The following is a 21,119-nucleotide window of genomic DNA, read 5'->3' on the forward strand; positions in this document are numbered from 1 at the left end:
TCATTTAAAGCATCAATTCAAATGAACAATCTACCACAGCTTATTTTAATTGAAGACACTTGTGAAAATTTGCTTGCAACAAGCTCTGTGGGGGATAACACTTGGAAGACAGGAAATACAACAAATTAGTGGCAGACTGCAATGCCATAAAGTTGCACAGCTGTTTACTAGGTGAATGTCTAGTTTAAACCTTAATCTTCCTCTCCTAACACAAAGAGGACTTCAGCAGATTCATAGGCAGATTCAGCTTCCTTGCACAGCTGTGCTCCAATTAGACTGACAAATATCACCTGCCATCCTCAAGGCAATCAGCTTCTCCTTGCAAAATCTGATAGTTCTGGTTGATTGATCTAAACTCGAATACTAGAACTAGATGATGATGTCTAAAAAGAAAAAGGTGAAAAAAATTGCTCAGCAGCAGGAAAAAGACCTAACGTGGGAATGGAGTGGATAAAATGAAAGACAATGCACATTACTGTAACTATTTGTAAATGGAGGTTTATCAGGTGATTTTTTTTGGCAAATTTGAAATTTGTGATATTCACATATTATGAAAAACCATTTCTTGTAGGGATATTATCAATTTCAAAATAATAAAATAAAGAGAACTTTACAGGCAGAAATGATTTAGCACATTAAGTGACAAAATGTTCCTCAGTCATCTCTCCCTGTGTGAAATCCACAGGATGTTTCTTTCATGGCTGACGTTTTTACTTCAGAACAGCTAGTAGCATGTAAGGCAAAATCTTAAAAAAGACACGGTATTTTTTTTTTTTTATACTTTCGCCTTCATAAAAATCCTTTGGTAATATTTTCATATTTCAGGAGTAAAACTGACTTTTTGGTAACTCTTCATCTCCAAAGAAAAACAGAAGAAAGTGTTTCCAGAGACAGAGGTAAGGACATTTTTTGTACTTATAGGGAGATTAAAAAGAAAGGTTAAGTCCTCATTTCTTCTGTCAGGCTTCAAATTCCTACCATCTGGGGGAGAAAAAAACCCCAAACTGTAGTAAAATAATCTGTAGTCTTGGGAGACGAAGAATTAGAAGATTTGATTTCATTATTCAAAAGACACTTCTTTCTTTAAATATTCAAACAAGCTTTGAAAAGCTGTTACCAGGGCGAAGAGTAAAGGCTATAAAACATCAGGAAAAAATTGGGTGAAATAAGGTAAATATATGAAATCAGACTGTAATTTTTAATGTTACCTCAGATAATCAGTTCCTTCTTTCTCCGAGTACAGGATGGAAGGAGATTCCAGTGAGACAGAAAAGCTACATTTCATATGCAGATCATGCAGCTCAGCTGTTATAGGGGATTCAGAGATTCCAGACCCCACTCTAATCATCACAGCCTCTCTTGTCTAGTGAGGCTGTCCCACCACCTGTCAGTGTACTGGCTGGAGTTTATTTCCACAATTTAACAAAGGGCTCTTTTTGTCTGCTACAGCACACTGATGAAAAAAGAAAAATTGTAAAGGCAGGGAGCTGTAGAATCATAAGTACTCACTTTTCTTAAAGAGTGCATGTTGGAGTAATTGCAATAACTCTGATGTAAGGAGCATAAAAGTGAGAACAGGGACACTCTGATTAGCAAAGCCTGTCCTGTGGCCAACTCAGTGCTTCTGTAACATGCACAGAATTTCATAAGCATTGGGGTTTTTTTTATCAGAAGCAACACAGAAATTTGGGGTCCAGCTGTGAAGAAGTGGTGAACAATCCCAGAGAAATTAGTGCAACTAAGCCTACCCCCAGACCTTCTGAAATAGGCTGATAATAGCGAAAACTGCATTTCTTATAATCCATGGAGGCTCTTAAAATCAGAAATATTTTTGAAACCTTTATGAGTTCTAAACCCCATTTTTAAGATGCTGTCTAGATTTCATCTAACAAAGAAATCTTGTTTTATTGATTAAATCACATTTTTTGCTGTTAAACAGTTACTATTAAAATTCATTAGCTTTGATAGTGTGCATGTTAAAAAGATTTTCTGAATTTTTAAAAACACATTAAAGTAAAAAATCCTCTAGATAAGCAATTCATAGAACCAAACTTGCAACATATTCTGAACCAGCCATAATTACTCGATAGAAACTGAAATCTTACTGAACATTTATTCCAGTAGTTGGAATCTTAAACAATTTTTGAAATGCTCTAAATATTTTCATACTTGAAATGAGACTCACAGACTACTGGACTTTGAGCCAGGCTCATTGCCTTTCCCTTCTGTCTTAATTTCATCATGTCAAGGACTGTAATAATTGCCAGAGTAACTGTGAAAGACAGATATCCTACACAGGATTTTAATCTCTTAGAATTTGAACTCTATCCACAAAATACTGTTCTCTATCCTCTGATGTATCTCCTTATAAAACCTTTCTTAACTTTCAAATTTGTTCTCTCTCTAAAAAGCTGCTTCTAATTCATCCACATTACACAGAATCCCTGATCTTCCTATGTCCCAAGCCACAATCTTGTAAAAAATATCCCTTAATTGTGTTTCATTAGGAAAATGAACTTTTATTCTTGGATATGCCTGGAGTGATCTATTTTGGAAAACTAATTTTAAAGCAGTAGATAGAAATCCTCTACCTCACTCATACTCTAAAGTATGAATTACCCTTTTACCAAAAATCCAGAATGTTGCTTAAACCAATTGTATTCCTCTTTAAAAAAGACTGAGAAAGTCCGGCTCCTGTAAAATGACCAGAATGTTTTTTGAGAGATTTGTTTTAAGATGTAGTATTTTATTTTTCCTTTGAAAACTTTTTGAGAGGTCTCTAAAATGAGTCCTTGGTAACTGGGAATTGGACTAGCTCTAAATTACATACCTGTTAGAGGAAGACAGAAAAACTCAAATAATAATGGGTTTCACCCTCTTCTTTTTCATTAAAAAAACAGAATGAAAACATAAAAACTGGAAGAATAGTCCAGATGCCCTGTATCAGACAAAACAAACAATCAGAAAAACTATTCCAAAGACACCACAAAAAAGGATCCTGTTTATTTATCCTGAAAAACAACTAAAGTAAATGGCTAGAGAAGAGTACAAACCCAGCACTCAGAGATGCTCCATCCATTTAATATTTCCCAGACTCCAGATAATTTCAGTTTGGGGCTCTCTGACCTCTAGGATGGCTATTGTGCTCAAAACCCTTTAACAAAGGAGATGTGCTTGCCATGGTTACCAAAACAGACCTTTAGTTCCCAACACATTTTTTTGGAAAGGAGCTGGATAGCTCAATGACCTGTTATATCAAGAATAATTTCTATTGGAAATTGCCTTCCATCAGCTTCATCCAATGCTCCATTGCTCCAAATTTGCAAGAGAGTACAAAGAGTTGATGACCATCTATTGTGTCATTCATGATTTTGAAGACCTACACAATTTTTCTTTCCATTATTTAATTTTAGAAATGGAATCTTTACTTTTTTATAGTGAACATTTTTTTTTACTGTCACTACTGTTCTGCTTAAACCTTTTTCAATTCTACTCTCATCTTCATGAGATGGAGAGTAGTAACAGAAAGTATTCAAAGTGCTGTGAATTGATGCATTAGTGAAGTAAAGGCATGAGCAAACATTGTTAGATATGCCAGAAGCTATTAGAAACTCTTTATTATCTTAGCACTGTATCTTTATGCCTTTCTCATATGTGGGTGTATCTCTTCAGTGTCCAAAAACCAAAACATTTGGATTAGTTTTTCTGTCAGTCAAATTGCTAAACCAAGCCTTTGAATATTTTTTTTAAATTATTTTATTCAATAACAGGACTGAGATTGTTTTCTCTGCCTCAGAGGTCGTACAAAATTGTTTCCTTTGCATGCCATCTGTGGAGGTGTGGTTTCTGGAGCAGTCACACGTAACAAGCTGTACCTCCCTCCCACTGGCCATTTCCTCAATGCTTTCACCTGCCCAGGCTCAGATGGCCTGCTGAGAGGTCACTTAGGTGTGCACAGCTACACAAACAATATGTAAACAGAGACAAAGCATTTTAAAATGCAGTGGTTTCAGTACTAATGGCCAAGAAAATGTGTATGACTTTGTGTCAAAAAGAAACAACAGTATCAGTTGGTGGTGTGTGTGCCTCCTATCTAAAGATTAACTGGATATTTTTTTCTCACTGAAAATATTCCTGAAGGATGAACTGAATAAATATAAGTATGCCTGTTCTTTCTTCTGCAGTTCCTCTATATAGGAAAACATTTGCCTAGTGTCTTACCATTGGCATCTTTACTGGTTTAGACATATATCCTCTTGTAGGCTTGATGAATAGAAATGTCTGAAAGTGGTGTCATATGGCCTAAAAGCAGAGTAACATCAGGCTGTAAACAATAGCATAAAGTGCTATTAAGTTGAGTAAAAGCACTCAACATGACAAAATGAGCCAACTGATGATATTTCACGGATTTATGCTCGCTGAAGTGAACTGATCCTTCTCCAAACTCATTCAATCACAGTTCTCTTCAGAGCACTTTATAACATTACTAAGTTCTAGACAAATATAGATAAAAGTCTGATTTATGTTTTCAAGTAGTGTCTTTAAAATGTAACTGAAATATAGTAACTAGCATATATTTTCAAAACAAAACTTAATGAGCTTTGAAAGTAAATTTCCCATTATAATACGTAGTTTTATGTTGATTGTACTTCTCTTCCTATTGTGTCAAAAATAATGACAAAATATATTATAGGAGCTTTTAATTGTAAAACTCTCATTAGCAAGGTGAAGATATTTACATATAGTGATGGTTATAGAACTGCTTTACAATCTTTACAGCATACAGTCTGATATGTTCTTGTTATATTAAATTATAAGCAGGAGATATATTTTTAGTAATTGTCATCATATTATTTGATTACAAGAAACATGTGTTTTATATGAAAGACAAGTGCAGTAATCCTTAGAGAAAAATCTACATGAAGGAAGAAGTGATTGTGATTTTTTCTTTTAGAGAGAATTGGGTCATTATAATCATTTTATGGAGAAACTAGGCCATAACTCGCTAAACCAAGGAACTGTGCCTTACTTATTAGTGTGATTTGATTTTCTAAAAACTTCCTGAAGTGTAAATGTCCATGAATGTGCAGAAGTATAAATTGAACAATTTTTGCTGCAATGACTATAAATATGGACTGGCTATTATGATAACTGAGGCAGAGAATTTAATCTAAAAGTCACTTATTTATATAACGATCTCAGAGTGAAGTATTTGTTTGAATTCATCCTTTTGAAGAAAAATTTTTGCTACTGCCCAAGATAACAATCACATTGGTCCTTATTTGGTGTAAATGTGTAGGACCTCCTAATATTCAGATGATAAGATGATTCATCTCAATAGGATGAGAAAGAAAAAAAAAACGTGGGCTATTAAATACATTTTTGTTTAGTTGCCATTCTTAAGCAGACTGGGGAAACATATAAAAACCAGAAGAAGATACTTTAAAAAATTAAATACTATAGTGGTCAAATAGTGTATATATTAATAAAATGTTTACCCACATGAAACGTTTTCATTTAAGGAAATAGATCATCCTGCCACCTGGTAATGATAAAAGCTCAGCTTGTCCTGAAAACAGTGTTGGATTGCATGAAGAATTTACAATCACTTTGTTAAATGCAGTAGAATTTTCCAGCATATTCTAAAGCACTGTCACCTCAAATACAGTTTGAAATGATCCTTACTTCATTAAAGAATATTAAAGCATTAAAGACTGGTGGAACTCTGAGACCAACCTTTTCCCAGTAGAATGCTGTGAGACTTCAAATTTTGGCACAGTAAAATTAGGCATTTACTGTTCTCATTCTATTTTCTTGGCTCTCTTTTTAATAATATGACCTCTGAACATACCATTAATGATGGATTAATGACTCTGCCAAATCTGCTTACAAATGAAAGATGGGTGGGTGGAGCTACTAGAATTTGCTTTTCCTTTTTTTACCTTTTTGAGGAAAAACTTAGGTTTTCATTAAAACATTGATGTGCAATGTTTATTTTTTTTTTATTTTTTTCATACTTTTATTTTTAAAAATCAATATGGTTTTACAATTTCTCTACAGAGAAAGACAAAAACTAGTCTAAAAAATAGTTTTCATTATTAAATGTCACAATTCTTCTATTTCCATGGGACAAGATCTGAATATCTTCTTGCTGTCTCATCCACAAAAACTTAACACTGCTTCTATCAGCTGCTAATAAGTGCTGTCATAATATAATACTTTTTCCTCATGCACAGAGTAGTTTTTTCATCCTTAAGGATGGCAGGACTTAATTTGCTTTAATTTAATTTAAATTAATTAATTAATTAAATTTCTACTGTGGTGTCTTCTGCTTTGTTTTGGGGTTTATAGATAAATCCCAACTCAGAATACCAGCCAGTAGACTTGAAATCCTTTAAGCATATATATATATATATAAATATATATATAAATATAAATATATATATATATAATGGGATTCAGATCCTATGGGAGAATAAATTGCCCTTTGTAGGTACCTGTGTGATTTCATTAGTAAAGATAAAAGTTAGGGCAAATAAGTTCTGAATTCATACATTGTATGCTTTAGAGCAAATTAGCCTCATTTTTTATAAACTAACTTTAGGCTGTGGATGTCATCACAGGATTTAAGAAATTTACAATGCAAGTTAACTTTTAAGCACTTAATGGTATTGGATTTGGTCTTAGGTCAGCTATGTGGAAACTACTTCTAAGATATTCTGGAAAATAGGGTTAGTTTGTTTTTTCAGTAAACATTTATGATAGGGTCTGAGCCAAATATTTCACTGTGGCAGTCAATTCAGTGTTGGATGAATGGCAATCAGCTCTGTTTCTTCCCTAGTCACTGATACCTCAAGCCAAGCACACTTGACTTTCATATCTCATGTCTCCAACACCTGGCTCTGTTAATGCAAACATTTCACATACCAAGAAATGCATGATTATCACATTACACTATTGTTACTATTGTTATTTTGTTGCTTCCCTTTTTCCGTTCCTTTCTTTGGAAGTTCATCCAGGATTTTTAAGACATTTATTAAGATCCTTAAAAGATGAGACATGGGAGGCATTGGGATAAGTACTGTAGACTTCATGGCCAGAAATGCAATGAGGCTCTTGAGAGTATTTCAGGGCATTACTTTATTCATGAGTTAAAGACAGTGACTGCTGAGCGAACAGTGATCATCATAGTATACCCAATGGGTTTGAAGCTTCTTACAAGGATATGCTAAAAGCTTTTAATATTCTCTCAGCTTGTAGCAAATCCCTCCATTATTTTGTGTGTTAAATGAATGCAAAGTGCACTCATCTAAAAATCTGTCTGTCTAAAAATAATATTTTTTGGACGAGCTACTTGGAGAATAGAAAAGAGGAAGAAAAAAGACTTCTCATGCTTTGACAGAAAGTTATTTTATTTTATGTGCATTAGCAAAACTGGAGTCAGCATAGGGTTTGGGGCTTTTTTTCTTTCCTTTTTTTAACATAAGGGAATAGTGTTGAAGTTACAGATGCTGCCAGACAATATGGTGAAAGAGAAGTAGAAGAGCAGTTTCCATAGTATAACATCTTTGAATGAAAGGAAACTGCTGAAAATGGTGTCCTGCAGTAACCCTTGTCTGGTGTGGGCTGCCAACACAAAGCTGGATGCCATCTGAAAATTTATACAATTTAAAATACATTTATGCAGGAAGTCCCTTCATCTGATCTCAGAGGACTTTACTACATCACTGTAATGCAGACAAAATGAAAAGTAAACTGAAGAGAAGGATGGTTCCTTTGCTTTTGAAAGATCATTAAATGGCAATCAGGTTAGTGGAGTAAATCTAGATATGTGGTCTGGTTTTCAAAATCAGCCAGGAGACCTTAGCTGTAGTTTATTTTTCTGGATGCAAAGGACATTTGTTGCAATTCATCTGTGCAGTGGATTTGCAGAGTGCTGGGGTGGAAAGGCAGGTCCCTTAGCCCTGCTGAGCCCCTTCAGTGGGTCAGTGTGCTGAGCACTGCTCTGCAGTGGGGCAGTGCAGCCTCTCTGCAGCTGGGACAGGCAGAGCAGGGGCAGCCAGGCTCTGCATGGAGCACGATTCTGACCTCCAGGTGATGTGTATTGCCCACTCTGATGCTAAACTTATCTCAGACCTGACAGCTGGGCTGTACACCAAGACAAAAGACCTCACAATAACCTTCTACCAATCTCAGAAATTACATGGGGAAAGAGTGGTGCAAAAAGTTAGATTTCAGTCCAAGAAAAGAAGGAAGTATTAAGTCCTGTATCTATACATGGAAGGGGTTGTGGTTTTGTTCCGGAGCTCTGTGTGCCATCTGTAACACAGTTGTTCAGCATGTTCATTCATGTAGCCACATTACTAGGGTATAAGAAGTCCTTCAAAATCAGCACATGTGTATGAACTTAGAATGAGACCATCAAAAATATTCAAGTGGCTAATTCTGACTAATTCCCACCAAAATATACTTTAGCTGGGTACCTCGGTGCCATTCCTACCTTTGATGCCCCTATGACTTTCAGTAAGGACAGCATTTAAATATAATACTGATTTTCAATTTACGTTGCTCACAGGATAGGTCTTAATACACCAGAAAATTAATAATGGCAGCTCTAGATATGCAATATAAAGGATACTTATGTACAATGTCTTCATCCTTCTGTTACAAAGAATGAAAGTAGTGGATGCTGTGAATTTCAGCTTGACTACATAATATATTAGTGCTGACTTCCAAGCCAAACAACTAGAAAACTGGAAAGTCTGATATGTTTGTTTGAGGTCACCGAGAAATACAATTCCTATCTCTTAATAAATTCTGTAATTTACAAAAAATTTTGTTTGAACTCAAACCAAACCCAAAACCAAACCTTCACATTTCAGTAGCAGCAAAAATTGATTATTTCTGAGTCTAGAGGTCCTTTTGAGCCTTTTAAATTTGTTATTGAGAAATACGTGGTAAAATTAACCCATTGTCATCAAAAGGAAGGAATTTTTAATATCAATTAAATGGAGTATTTTTAGAATGTATTACTGAAACCCAGGAAGAATTTGAATTTCATGTGGGACAATGATTAGGATCATGATTAGGACAAAAATATTTTTCATCTCCAATGTTGTAATTTGGAACCCCACAGATTAAAAAAAAGATATCTTCAACTAGTTACTATTAAAATAGACTTCTTCAGTGGGTCATCCTGCATCCCTTCAGGCCTGCATCCCTCAAGAATTTGAAAATGTTTGTTTGGGTTTTTTTAAAGCATTGTAGATTTAATTTAAAGTAAGCATTTAAAGGGAAGACAAACCTTTCAGTGACTTACACCCCTAAGCACTTTTTTAATTGGAGTTTTCTGAGATGACAATTGCCTCTAGAAATGTCAACTCATTTGCATTAATGTTGGACCATTACAAACCATTACAAATACAGACATGCCAATGTTAGATAAGACTTGAACATTTGTTATTGGCCAAAACATAAATGAAGACTTTGCCAAAAAAATGTTTCTTCATGAGTGACAAACGTAAATCCAGATATTATTGACTTTCTCATAATAGCAGAAGTCAAGGAGCATGGAAATGGGAGTTTTAAATATATGAAGTTAGCAGTGCATCTTTGAAGAAACCACTTTATTTTTCATTTTCTCTTGTAATTACCTAGTGTGCATCTAGGAGAAACCATCTCTTCTTTTTAAAAATTCCAGAGGACATCCATATTTTATTATAACAGATTTGTCACTGGTTAAACAAACTAGCCTAAAGCAAGTCTCTGTGTTCTTAGCCTCTACTAATATGAGGGAAGTATAAAATATTAAATGCACCCCACTATTAATCTGCAACTGAATGAGTATTTCCAACTCATATTAAAATGTTAAAAACACGCATTAAACAAACTATCATTAGTTACGAAAATTTCAATGCATTCTTTACTTAGTAAAATACTTTTCAGTGTCAGTCAATGTTTTCAAAATGTCTCTTAAATAAGTAATAAGAGTATCTAGTTTGATGAACTTAAAGGATAACTTTCAAGAGCAGTGTTCCCACCAACATTTGCTTTAGGCTTTGGAGTAACCTGTGATGGTTGAGATATTATATATAAGGAAAAAAGAATAAATGTTTTTATAAGCTTACTGAAAAGTAAAGAAGGGTCTCTTGGAATTACAGGCAAAAATAGAAATGCAATAAATATTTAAACAAATATTAAAGACCAAGCTAGATGTATTTACACCAGTTTGGACGTAAACTTGATATTTGCAAAAATGAATATTGAGGTACTGATGGGATTCAAAGAAATTCTAAAACCTTTATGCTGCAGAAGCCTTGGAGAAACATAAGGGTTTCTGTGCCCTAGCTGAGGAATGGAGAGAACCATCAAAATTTTTATTAGTTCTTCTTCACAAGCAAGTCTCTTGTGAGTCAAAATTCCACAAAGAGCTTCAGGTTAATATCAGAATATTGTGGAAAATACACAATTGCTTCTGATTCTCAAGAAAACTCTCACAGATTTCTATGTTACCATATCAGAATCTGAATCTGTATACCTACAAGCCATCAGCTCTTGCTCCTTGATGTTGAGTGGAAAATTCTGGGCAGGAACATACTATTTCTAGAATACTTAAATTACTGTATTATTGCCCTCATGCCTCAGTTATTCTTATAAATGGATATTTTTACCTTTTTCTGTCCTGAAAATTATCCCCACAGGCTTGTTAACTGAGAGTGGATGGAAGATTTCCATTACAATATATTTGATGTACCTACCCCAGAAGATATGGCAATTTAAAGTAGCACTTGTGCAGCTGTCAGCTGAATTGAATATTTCAATATACTAAAGAGCTTGAATTTGTGAATATCCAAATAATGTTGGGAAAATGAAAAAAAGCTTTTGCTGCCAACCTTGTGTTGCTGCTGCCTGCCTGTACAGCAGAAATATTTCCTATTACACTGTTCATTTTTCAAATGATCAGGTTTCTAGGAATAAAAATAGAAAAAGTGTGAGAGTGACAGGGTGCAAGTAGAGATCAATTAAAAGTATTTAGAATTCATCTTAACTTACTTTGGGTCTGCAAAGGGAAGCAATTATACCAAGCAGATACTTTGCTCAGAAGCATGTTAGACAAAGACGGTGGGATTTAACTGCTGAAATGAGGGAGTGCACGTGTGAGTAACCACATTTAAAGTTTGATTCATCCTTCATTATATGCCTGCTTTCAACAAAGGAGTAATTCCTTAAACTCCTCTGACTGTGTTAACTGGATCTTCTTGACTCTAATGTAGCCAGTGTAGCTATGGATAGATATGGCATTATAGATAACTTTAATGGGATTAATCCCTTTAGATCACAAAAACGTACACCGTCTAAACACTGTCTAGAGTGCAAAAGTAGAGACTGGGCAATATACTAAAGATCTAACTGAAGACTCCTGTCCAAATGGGAGTTCATAATCAAAAGAGATTAAAAACCTAACTACTTTTAAAACTGGAGCTGGTACATATGTATATATATATATATATATATATACACACACACATAAAAGGAATTGCAGAACATACTGCAGTGAGAGAAAAGAGCAGGACTTGACTGAAAATATCCTTTCCTGTCCTATATTATATTAAGTAAACCTGAAGAAATTGGTTCAGAATGTCTGTATAAATATTCATATAAGCATAAGTTAAAGCCCTCTCCCATAGTTATACAAAATTTGCTATTTACACTAAAAAAAAAATCCCGCAAATAAATTTAGAACAAGAATACACTAATAATGTAAGTATAATGCTACAGTGAAAAAAGTGAATGCTGTATTTTATCCTAGCTAATATGCATGGTAAAATATTTTTTAAAGATATCAATTGTTATTTTAGATGTGCATTAACTGGCTACCCTTATAATTTTAATCCTAAATGTTGCTTTTCATTTCTTGTTAGAACTTTTCTGATAGCACAAAAATCTCTCATGAATATTTTAATGAATAAATAGAGTTGCTGTGCTGTTACTCCGTATACCTTATTGTATATTATTTTACAGTATTCTGAAAACTGACACTTTGTTCATGAAAATGAGTGCAAATCTTACAATTGCAAACCAATATTGTTCATCCAAAAGCCCATACCAATAATATATTCTATGGCTTTCTCTGGCTATTACTTGTTACATGCCTATTTAAAAAGAATTACATATCCATTGGGCTCCAAAAACAATACTATAAGACTTAAGTAAAAGATTAAATATGATGAAGGAGTGCCCCAAATGAACTGATTGTTCTGCCATGTGGAAGGCTGCAATTCATTTAAGTAATCTGATCAATGATTAGGTATTTACAGTGTAAATAATTAAGGCTAAAATCAAACCGGAAAAAATCATTAAAGACATAAAAGAGCTTGCATGGTTAGAGAGAAGCATACTTTTAAACTCTTTGCTGGTTTGTAATAAAACTTGTTTACAGATTGTGGTATTGGTTGTCAAGATGCTCAAATTAACAAACAAGGGAGAGGGAAGAGGAGAGAAGCTGAAAATTGTTTTGTTTTTCTCTGGTTTAACATAGATGCCACCTCTACTGATTGCACTGGGGCATGATGGAAGTAAACTCTCAATTAAATGTAATAACCACAACAGCAAATCCAAGTATTTGAACAAACACATAAATACAAAAAATCCTGTCATCTTATTTAGGAGACTGGATAAAAATATATGCTGGTAAGACCTAGCCTTCTGTTTTACCTCCTGCCCCTGCTTGTGGTGATTTTCCTTCACCTTGAAACCTTATCTCTAGCTTTTCACTTTGACTAATAGTTTTTGTTCCAGCTTCCATTTTCTGATTGATAGAGCTCATAGTTGTGATAGTTCCTTGCTTTAAATATTTCAGGTTTATTTGCCTTTGAGAAATGAAATTTCTAAAGTTTCTTTGTTCTCTAATTCCTTAATTTTTGAGAGAACAATCTCTTTAATATCTGTTTATTCATCTTTAAATTTTAGGGTTGGGCTTGTATTTGATTTAATCTCTGTTATAACTTTATAACTGTTGCATGGATAGCTTTGATGTTCCTTCGCATCCAGTGAATATACATTCAGCTTTCTCAGTCTTGTTCATAATACAAATCTTTGTAGCTTAACATAATTTTTTTTTGTTTCAGTAGGATGTACTCAATCAGCAGCAATTATGCTGGTTCCAAGATGTAGTGTCAAGGCAGGTTGAATACACATCTAACTAGTTCCAATCCCAAACCCCAAGAAACATGTTTTGCTTTTTTAAAAGACTGAAACAAACAAATAGAGTTGCTAAAAATATTAAACAATTTACTGTTATTTTTAGTAACTAGAGGTGAACTAGGCTTTTAACTATTTATTTGAGATACATATATCTTTAAATATATATATATATCATGAGTCATTGGAACAACTCATCTTGAGAAGAGTTAAATTTGGTCATACTCACAATGTGTCTTTACAGCTTCACTAAGTTTAGGCTTCCTTCTAAGGATTATAGTATAAAGAGAAAGTGTCGCATGCAAACTGAAAGGTCCTGCAGGATCCTATTTTCTCTCCATTGTTAGGCTGCTTAGTGATCTTTCCTACCAAATTCTCCTTTTCATGTTTAAGTTAGGTGCTGGAAATTGATCCAGGAGCATGAAAACTGGGTTATATACCAAGAAAGTGACAAAATGATGCCAAATTATACCACCTGAGGATTGTTTCTTTTTGTTTATATAAAATATTCCTTTTCTATATAGTTAGTCATGGTGCTAAAAATACATGGGCATATAAGAGAAATCTTTAACAGCTGTACCTCATGCCCAACTGTTCTGAATATTAACAGAATTTAACCCTATTGTCAGTATGAAATTTTTCATGATCATGAATATTCATTTTATCAGGATGGGAGTGTAGACTTAGTCCCATCAGCTTCTACTCTAGGAATCCCTGGAGTATCATGAGATACATGATGAATTCAAATCTGATCATGGCCTTAATCTGTCTCCTAAATATGATGATGTCTCTTCTTAAGAATTTACACAGATAAAACAAAAATTGCTTTATATATTAGAAAAAACAAGGCATCCTGTCTCTTAAGTTATAAAAAATTTACAGAATGAAAAATGTATATTCTGTAAATTTTCAATACTTCTCCCAGCTTCAGAAAAATTGCATAGACTCCAGGTACACAAATACACTAGTCAAAAGAAGCAGTGAAATATAAATAAAATATGATTTTTGATTGATTAAGAGGAAAATTAAAATCACTTACAATTATTATTTTTCATTAAAAAGAAACAAAAAAAATCCCCCACCATTAATTAATAATGAAATAAAAAGACAGTAATTTCTTTTTACAGTATTAACAGCAGAAGGAAAAAAGGAGAAGATTCAGGGGAAAAACTATTGGAGTAATTGTTGGTTGGAGATGATCTAATTGACTGAAGCTTCCCCTGAGTGTTTACAAATTTGGTGGGTAGCTACCAGACAAAACTACAGTTTCCAACCTCCAGAGAGAAAACACAGAAGGTAAGTGCAGATTAAGTCCCAGTTCTGCAAATGAAAAGAAAAAACTGCTGCACATGGAACCTTCTGCACCTGCCTGTGCATACCTCTGGCCTTGGGCATAAATGCAGATTTAAGGACATTAAAATATATGACAGTATGTAGACCTTTTTTAACATAGTAATGCTACCAATACCTGAAGCAGCAATAAACCTTTTTAAACACAGCTAAATATGGAGGTGGTATATAACTGCAAGCAAACAAATGGAGATATGTGGTATATTTCCTTCAAAATAGTGTTTTGAGGAAGTAGCAAAATCTACAAGGTAAGAACAAAGAAAGTACAGTGAGAGATGTCTGCTGGGGTAACTCTGCCGAGCAAGCAGGGAAGATGTTTGGTGAAAACAGAACTAGTCCTGTCCATTCCCAAATAGAAGAACTGTGTCAAAAGCAGGTGAGATCACCCCCTTTCATTTGTAGAAATCATTGAGCAGAACAAAAAATGAGTAAGGAAAATGAAGGAAAAAAGAATATCCATACTTGGGCCACAGTTTTCTTCATCAAAATGCTCTGAACCCTGGCCACCTCCATTTTGGTGACTGGGTACCTTGGTCATCAGCCCTAACTTGCCTTAAGTGGAGGTGTGTAGGATTGTTCACCTGCAACTGATTTAACATAAAAGTGTTAAGGATAACTGTTTTCATATGTACTACTAATGATTATATTGCCCATGTGTAGTGTCAATGAATGCCAGTCCAGCAAACTGTAGGATTGAAACAGAATTCTCAGTTTTTTAAGCACCTCTATCTGAATGTTTTTAACAAAATGCAATATACAAATATATTCAGTCTGTGGCACAGGTAGTCTGTCTTGTCAGTTTACTCTGTAGTGGGAAAATTGTTTCTTAATGTCCATTCATAGCCTGGAAAAAGCTTTTCTCTGCTCATGCTTTTCAGTGCTACTCTAGTATTATTAAATATAAGTCATTTGTTATTGTATTAGGAAAATACTGGAATCTCACCCTAGAAAATTATTTTATAGATTTGAATTTTATTATAAGAACAAATAAATAGCTCCTGTAAAACCCACCTACAATGACCTAAATAGTTCATTAAAAGAAGTCTTTAAGATGGGGCTTTATTCCTCTTTTGGCTTTTTTTTCTTTCTCTTTTCATTATATATTATGTTCTGTCAACAGCAATAAAGTAGATGGATGTGTTTTAACTGTGCTGCAGATACCAGCATATGGGTATATTTAGCAAATCCAATAACACTTCACCACTCATTCTCAGAACATTTAAAAGTGTACAAAAGTGTGAAGATAAACCCCCTTAGAGAGCCTCTTGTCTCTAGTGGCACATAGTAGCAGTTCTTTAGCAGTCACAGGAAGCATGGTCCTTGTAGTTCTCAGATCAATTTGTCTCATAAAACCCAGAAAATTACAGATTTTAAAAAAGTGAAGTGTAAAAGAGTGAAAAGCTCGAGATAATTTTCAATTTTTTCATCATAACTTTATATATGTATTGTAATGATTTAATCATAGCTATACATATGTACAGAAGGTGAAACCAGTGCTAAACCCTTTTAAATCCATCATGTTCAAGTAGGAGAGAGCTTCATCTATCTGCTTCCCCTGGGAAAGAACAGTCAGCAGGTCAGGTGTTGGTGGGGACTGTGTGGAAGAGCCTGGCATCTCTGTAGATGTGTCTTCTGAGATTACAGAGGGCAGAGTGGGTGAAAGGAGGCATAAAAAAGGGACTGGTGACTCTCCAGTGCAATCCCACCTCCTCCTTAGCCCCTGCTTGCAAGTGCTGGCAGCGTGGTGCTGTTGAAAGAGCATTAGCTGAACACAGATGGTCTCTGAGAAGGCTGTCCAGCCCTCTCTGATCTGAGTGGAAGATGCATGATGTTAATTGGACCTTCCAGAATCAGTCAAATTTCTGAGGAGAGTGTTTTTTTGAACCAGTCTCTGGTTGTCACAAATTTTTGATTCAGAGATAAAGGGAATAAGTTACAGACAGCCAAGTAACACCTAAAGGTCTCATTCCAGGAAAGTGCATAGGCACAGCTTTAAATAAAACACATAGTTGGGATGAAACTCCTTAACATGAAACTTATGTCTGTGTCCAAAACAAAAAAGTGCTTAAATATTTTGCCAATAGATGGATTATTTGCATTGGCCTGCTGAAGAGCTTTGCTGCAAAAGCACTTGTAGTAAGAAAAGACAAATATATTATTTCCCACACAGCTAATGTGCCATGATTTGCTTTTGAGAATATTTGTCCTGAAGGTAGGAAAAGCCTTTTTAAGTCTACTGATAAATGAAACAAGTATCTCAGTTCTAGGCTTGACTAGAGATCTCTATATGCTGAATTCAGTTAGACCCCTTCTGTTTCCTCTGGCAGTTCTTGTCTTACCCTATGGCCTTTTCCTTCTATTTCTTCATTTTTATCTGTGCAAGTCCCCTTATTATGTCCTTTCCAGTCTTACAATTGGTAGCTACTTTTTCCTTAATTTCTTTCCCTCACCTTTCACTGCAATTTTTCTCTGACTCTGTGCCAAATTACTTACACTCTCCACTCCATAATTCATTTCTCTCCTTGTCATTTACAACCATTGTCTGACCTACTTTTGCTCCAGCAATTCTGCCTGCCCATACTAACAAACCAAAAAAACCCACATATCATCTGCCTAAACACTGATCCACAATCCTCAGAACTGCTTAACAGCCACCAAGCTCCCAAAAGGAGGTTTTTTGCTCATCCCTGCTCATTCTGTTAAGGGCAGTATGCAGGCATGATTCATGACACAGCAAATGTCAAGGATATTCTCCACATGTAAAAAAACAAGGTCAGACCAGTTTGATTCTCATGTCCTACATGAAAATGTGGACAGGAATTCAGGACTTTGACCCCTCAAACACCTCCATGATTCCTCACAACAGAGATTGGGATGCCCATTGGTTACTGTACAGACCATACATGATTTCAGGTCTGAGCAAAATATATATTTTTATTTCACAATAACTTAGGGTTTTGTCAGTACATGGGCCTGAGGGAGGACAGGGACAAGCTGTTTGTAATGTATATTTGAATCCTCTGCTTTAGAAAGTGCATTGCTGTGTGAGCTTGGCTGTGACACTCGGTCTCACATAAGAAATCGTCCTCAATTTATTTTATATACTGCTGTAGATCTATTCAAAGGAAAGACACGGAGTGGCTTTGGAAGTACATGGTTTCCTCAGCTGCATTCCTTATTCTGGCATCCTTGGCAGAGGGATTTGCAAAGATTCTCCAGAGGAGAAAGTGGCCTGCAGGAAGATGCCTCACTGGTGCCTTGAACCAGAAGTCCCTCACAGTGGTCCTAACTAGTCACCCTGATGTTAAACTTGACTAATGTAGGTAGGTTTTTCACTGAACAGGCCCTGGCATGTGAATGTGGTGTTTCAATCAGACCTAGCAGAGCACACTCTGCAATAGGCACAGAAAAACAACAGTGACATTGCAGTGATGCTTATTTAAGGGTGTGAAGCTGATTATTGGGTGAAACTTCATCTATACCTTTTCTTTTGTGCCCAAAGAAGAGCCTATCTTCCACTGAAGGCCCTCAAATTTTATTATTTTTATTTCAGTACGGACTACCTGAAGTAGCAGAATTGGTTGTCAAGGAGTCTATATTTACTACATTTTAAGATAGAAGCTATTTAGCCTAATAAGAATATCTGTCATTAGCAATCACCATACACACATACACACTGGGGATTTTGAAGCCCTTTAAGCCCCTGCTGAAGCTTCATTATTTCACTGTTATGACTCTCTCTAACTTGTCCTTATCTTATCAGTTTACTTATTGTTATGAATTTTCACAGGTGAAACATGGTTGTCATATTGTCCTAATTTTTCACTCTAAAGCTGCAATCACAAAGGAAAAATTCACCAGTTTAGTTTGAATGAACCACCTTATAGATTCAGGACCCCTTTATCTTGTTCCCAAATGCCTTCAAGTTGTACCTAAAGGTATTAAAAAGCACCAGTAGATGGCTCTGTAGTTCCTGAATTATAAGCAAGGAAAAAAGGGAGGCTTTGATAGCTTTGACTTTTGCGAGTAAATTTGATTTGGTGACACCAATGACAGGAATAAACTTCATGCCGACTTGCTGAAATGGGACACTTCCATTTGTTATGCCACACCGTTTCAAAATGGGTCTGTCCCCGGCTCACATCGACCTTGAAGGCATCTGAGGGAGCAACAGGAGCTGCTGTCCTGTACAGGCAATGGCTCCAAATAAATCAGCAGCAGCATGACACCCAGCTTTTGGGAGAGGGCGGAATTGTTGAGCATTGCCGCGTGCGCTCGTGGCAGAGCGATGGACATGAAGGGGTGGAGGCTGCTACAGATGCCTGAGCCCAGTGGTGATGTCCCCTGGTAAATGGGATTAAAAATGAGCATGCTGAACATATGCTTGCACTGAAATTACCTACCAAACACTCAGAAAAGGTTGTTTCTGTTTTACTTCAAAATAAAACACACCGAGAAAGGGAAAGATAAAAGCAGGAAAGAAATACACTATTAAAAAAATAAAAAAAAATCTGCTTGTATAAATCAAGGAATTTAATAATTTCTTAGAGGCAATTTAGAGGAAGTAGTAGGATTTCCTCTCTGCACAACCCTCATTCTTGAGCACAGGACCTGGGTGGGCTTTCAAAGGCAAGGGAGATTTTAAGCACGCCTGAGTGCTCTGGCACAGGTCAGCAGTGTCCCCTTGGTGTATTCCTCCACAGCTTAAACTCCTTTGAATATGTGCAAAAATTACTGCAGGAAAAAGGGATTTTGAAAATTTATATGGGGGCCTCTGCACCAAGTATAAATGTTGGCTGTATCCAAATGTGAATTTATCTAAGTTAAAAGCATGGGAATAATGTAAAACTCTCTAGAGTTTGAAAATGAGCAGGGAGCAATACAATTTCTAACATAGCAAAGCAGTTGCATCAGTACCAACTGAGATGACTGTCTGTGTGCTTTAACTAAATTCAAACCCATATGAGAACAATATGAGAAGTTTGGGCAACAGGACACACAGAAGTGGCATGTTGAGACTCAATAAACCAAAATAAGTTAAATTTACATATGTTAGTTTTCCCCCTAAAACCGATTTTCTACCTGAATAATATTTAATTTCACACTTCATAATGAAAAATATTATTAGTAAACTTCCAGAAAAATTATCTTAACTGTACTTCTGAAGAAAATAAATTTTACAGACATTTTCCAGATATTGTGTTTCAATGGCACATTGATAATGTCTCTACTACTTAGCTGCTTTAAAAACGGATGCAAACTATTTTAAAAAGAGATCCATCCATTTTATGTAAATGGCAAAAATTGCAAGGATGTTGGTATTCAAGCATTAAAATGAAAAATAAAAATTAAACATTATGTGTTTATGTCAATAAATCACTGTCCAACCCAAAGTATTCTATGATTCTGTAAGCAAAATAATGATCTGCTATGCTTTTTTATAAATATAAGACACACTCTAAGCACCTTAATAGCTTCTATTGCCATTGGCAATGATTTTCAGAGTAAGGAAAATAAAATTACAATGGAGAAAATTCAGCTAGCACTATTCTTTATGTCACTGCAGAGAAGCTGCATATGGAGACATCATTGCATTTGTATAATGCAGTAAATTTTTGTGACCTTTCCCTTCCTTAGAAACGGCTAAAACATCTCACAGAATTCAGCATGAAGCACTGGTATTTTATTGGAAACAATACTCGTTAAGTAGTCTGAGAAATAAAAATTAATATATTTTATAATGTACAAATGCAGTCATATTTGCCTGGGCAAAAGACAAATCTGAGTTGAAGGCAGCCCATACCTACTAAATTTATAAAACCCAAAACATATTTTAAATTTCCCTTATTAATGACAATTAAATATATTTTGCATCTATTGAGAATAATAATCTTAGGGTAAACTAGCTTGAATTACATTACATTCACTAGCTAAGTGAGCCAAGGCAATCTTAACAGAATACCTGATGTGTGGCAAAGTGCTTGTCTGGTAGCTGTAGTCAACTTCTACCCTATGGTCAGTCTGAGATAATTCAATTGCAGTATGTGAATACAACATGACCCTTGGATTCAAATGCCTAAAGACTGTGAAGGAAAAGTCCTCTCAAGTTCAATTAAATACAACATATGTACCTGTTTAGATGCCTATGGTGGTGATCTTATTATTTGGTAATATTGACTTATTAGCAAAATTTGATTTCACCAACCTTTGAGTTTTTGTCCTTGTTTTGTCACATGCCAGATTGGTATCTCTCAGAACCAGACTGCTATGAACTCCCAGCTTTAACTGGCATCACAGAACTGACAGAGGTTGATGGAGAAATGCTCCTTCATTTCAGATTTACAGAATTATCCTTATCCCCTTTCCTCTCTGGGATCAGAAGCGTTTTTGAACACTGCAGACAGACATCTTATACTTCAAAATCAAAATTCAAAGTTTTATCTAAAAACTATTAAAACTCAGGATACTACAAGGAGAGAGCAGAAAAAGCTATTTTTATATAGTACAGAAAAAAAAATATTACTCTAGACTCACTCAATGGTTTGTTTTGGTTTCTCCCCCATTCTATC

At 35.2% G+C, this 21,119-nt stretch overlaps 1 long non-coding RNA gene across 2 annotated transcripts in view; it reads left to right on the top strand.

Annotated features, from left to right (window-relative positions):
* Positions 1-682: 682 nt before the first annotated feature.
* Positions 683-21,119, top strand: part of LOC139589860 (uncharacterized) — a 78,625-nt gene continuing 58,188 nt past the window's right edge. The window contains exons 1-2 of one of the 2 annotated variants that reach the window (XR_011679149.1): positions 689-734; positions 826-896. This is a non-coding gene — a long non-coding RNA (uncharacterized lncRNA). Of the gene's footprint in view, positions 897-21,119 lie in introns of both variants that reach the window. The other variant, XR_011679148.1, reaches the window with a different exon arrangement.

The sequence above is a fragment of the Agelaius tricolor genome, unplaced genomic scaffold, assembly GCF_023055355.1.
Source record: "Agelaius tricolor isolate 1412-34295 unplaced genomic scaffold, bAgeTri1.0.p SCAF_5, whole genome shotgun sequence".
Classification (NCBI taxonomy): Eukaryota; Metazoa; Chordata; class Aves; order Passeriformes; family Icteridae; genus Agelaius; species Agelaius tricolor.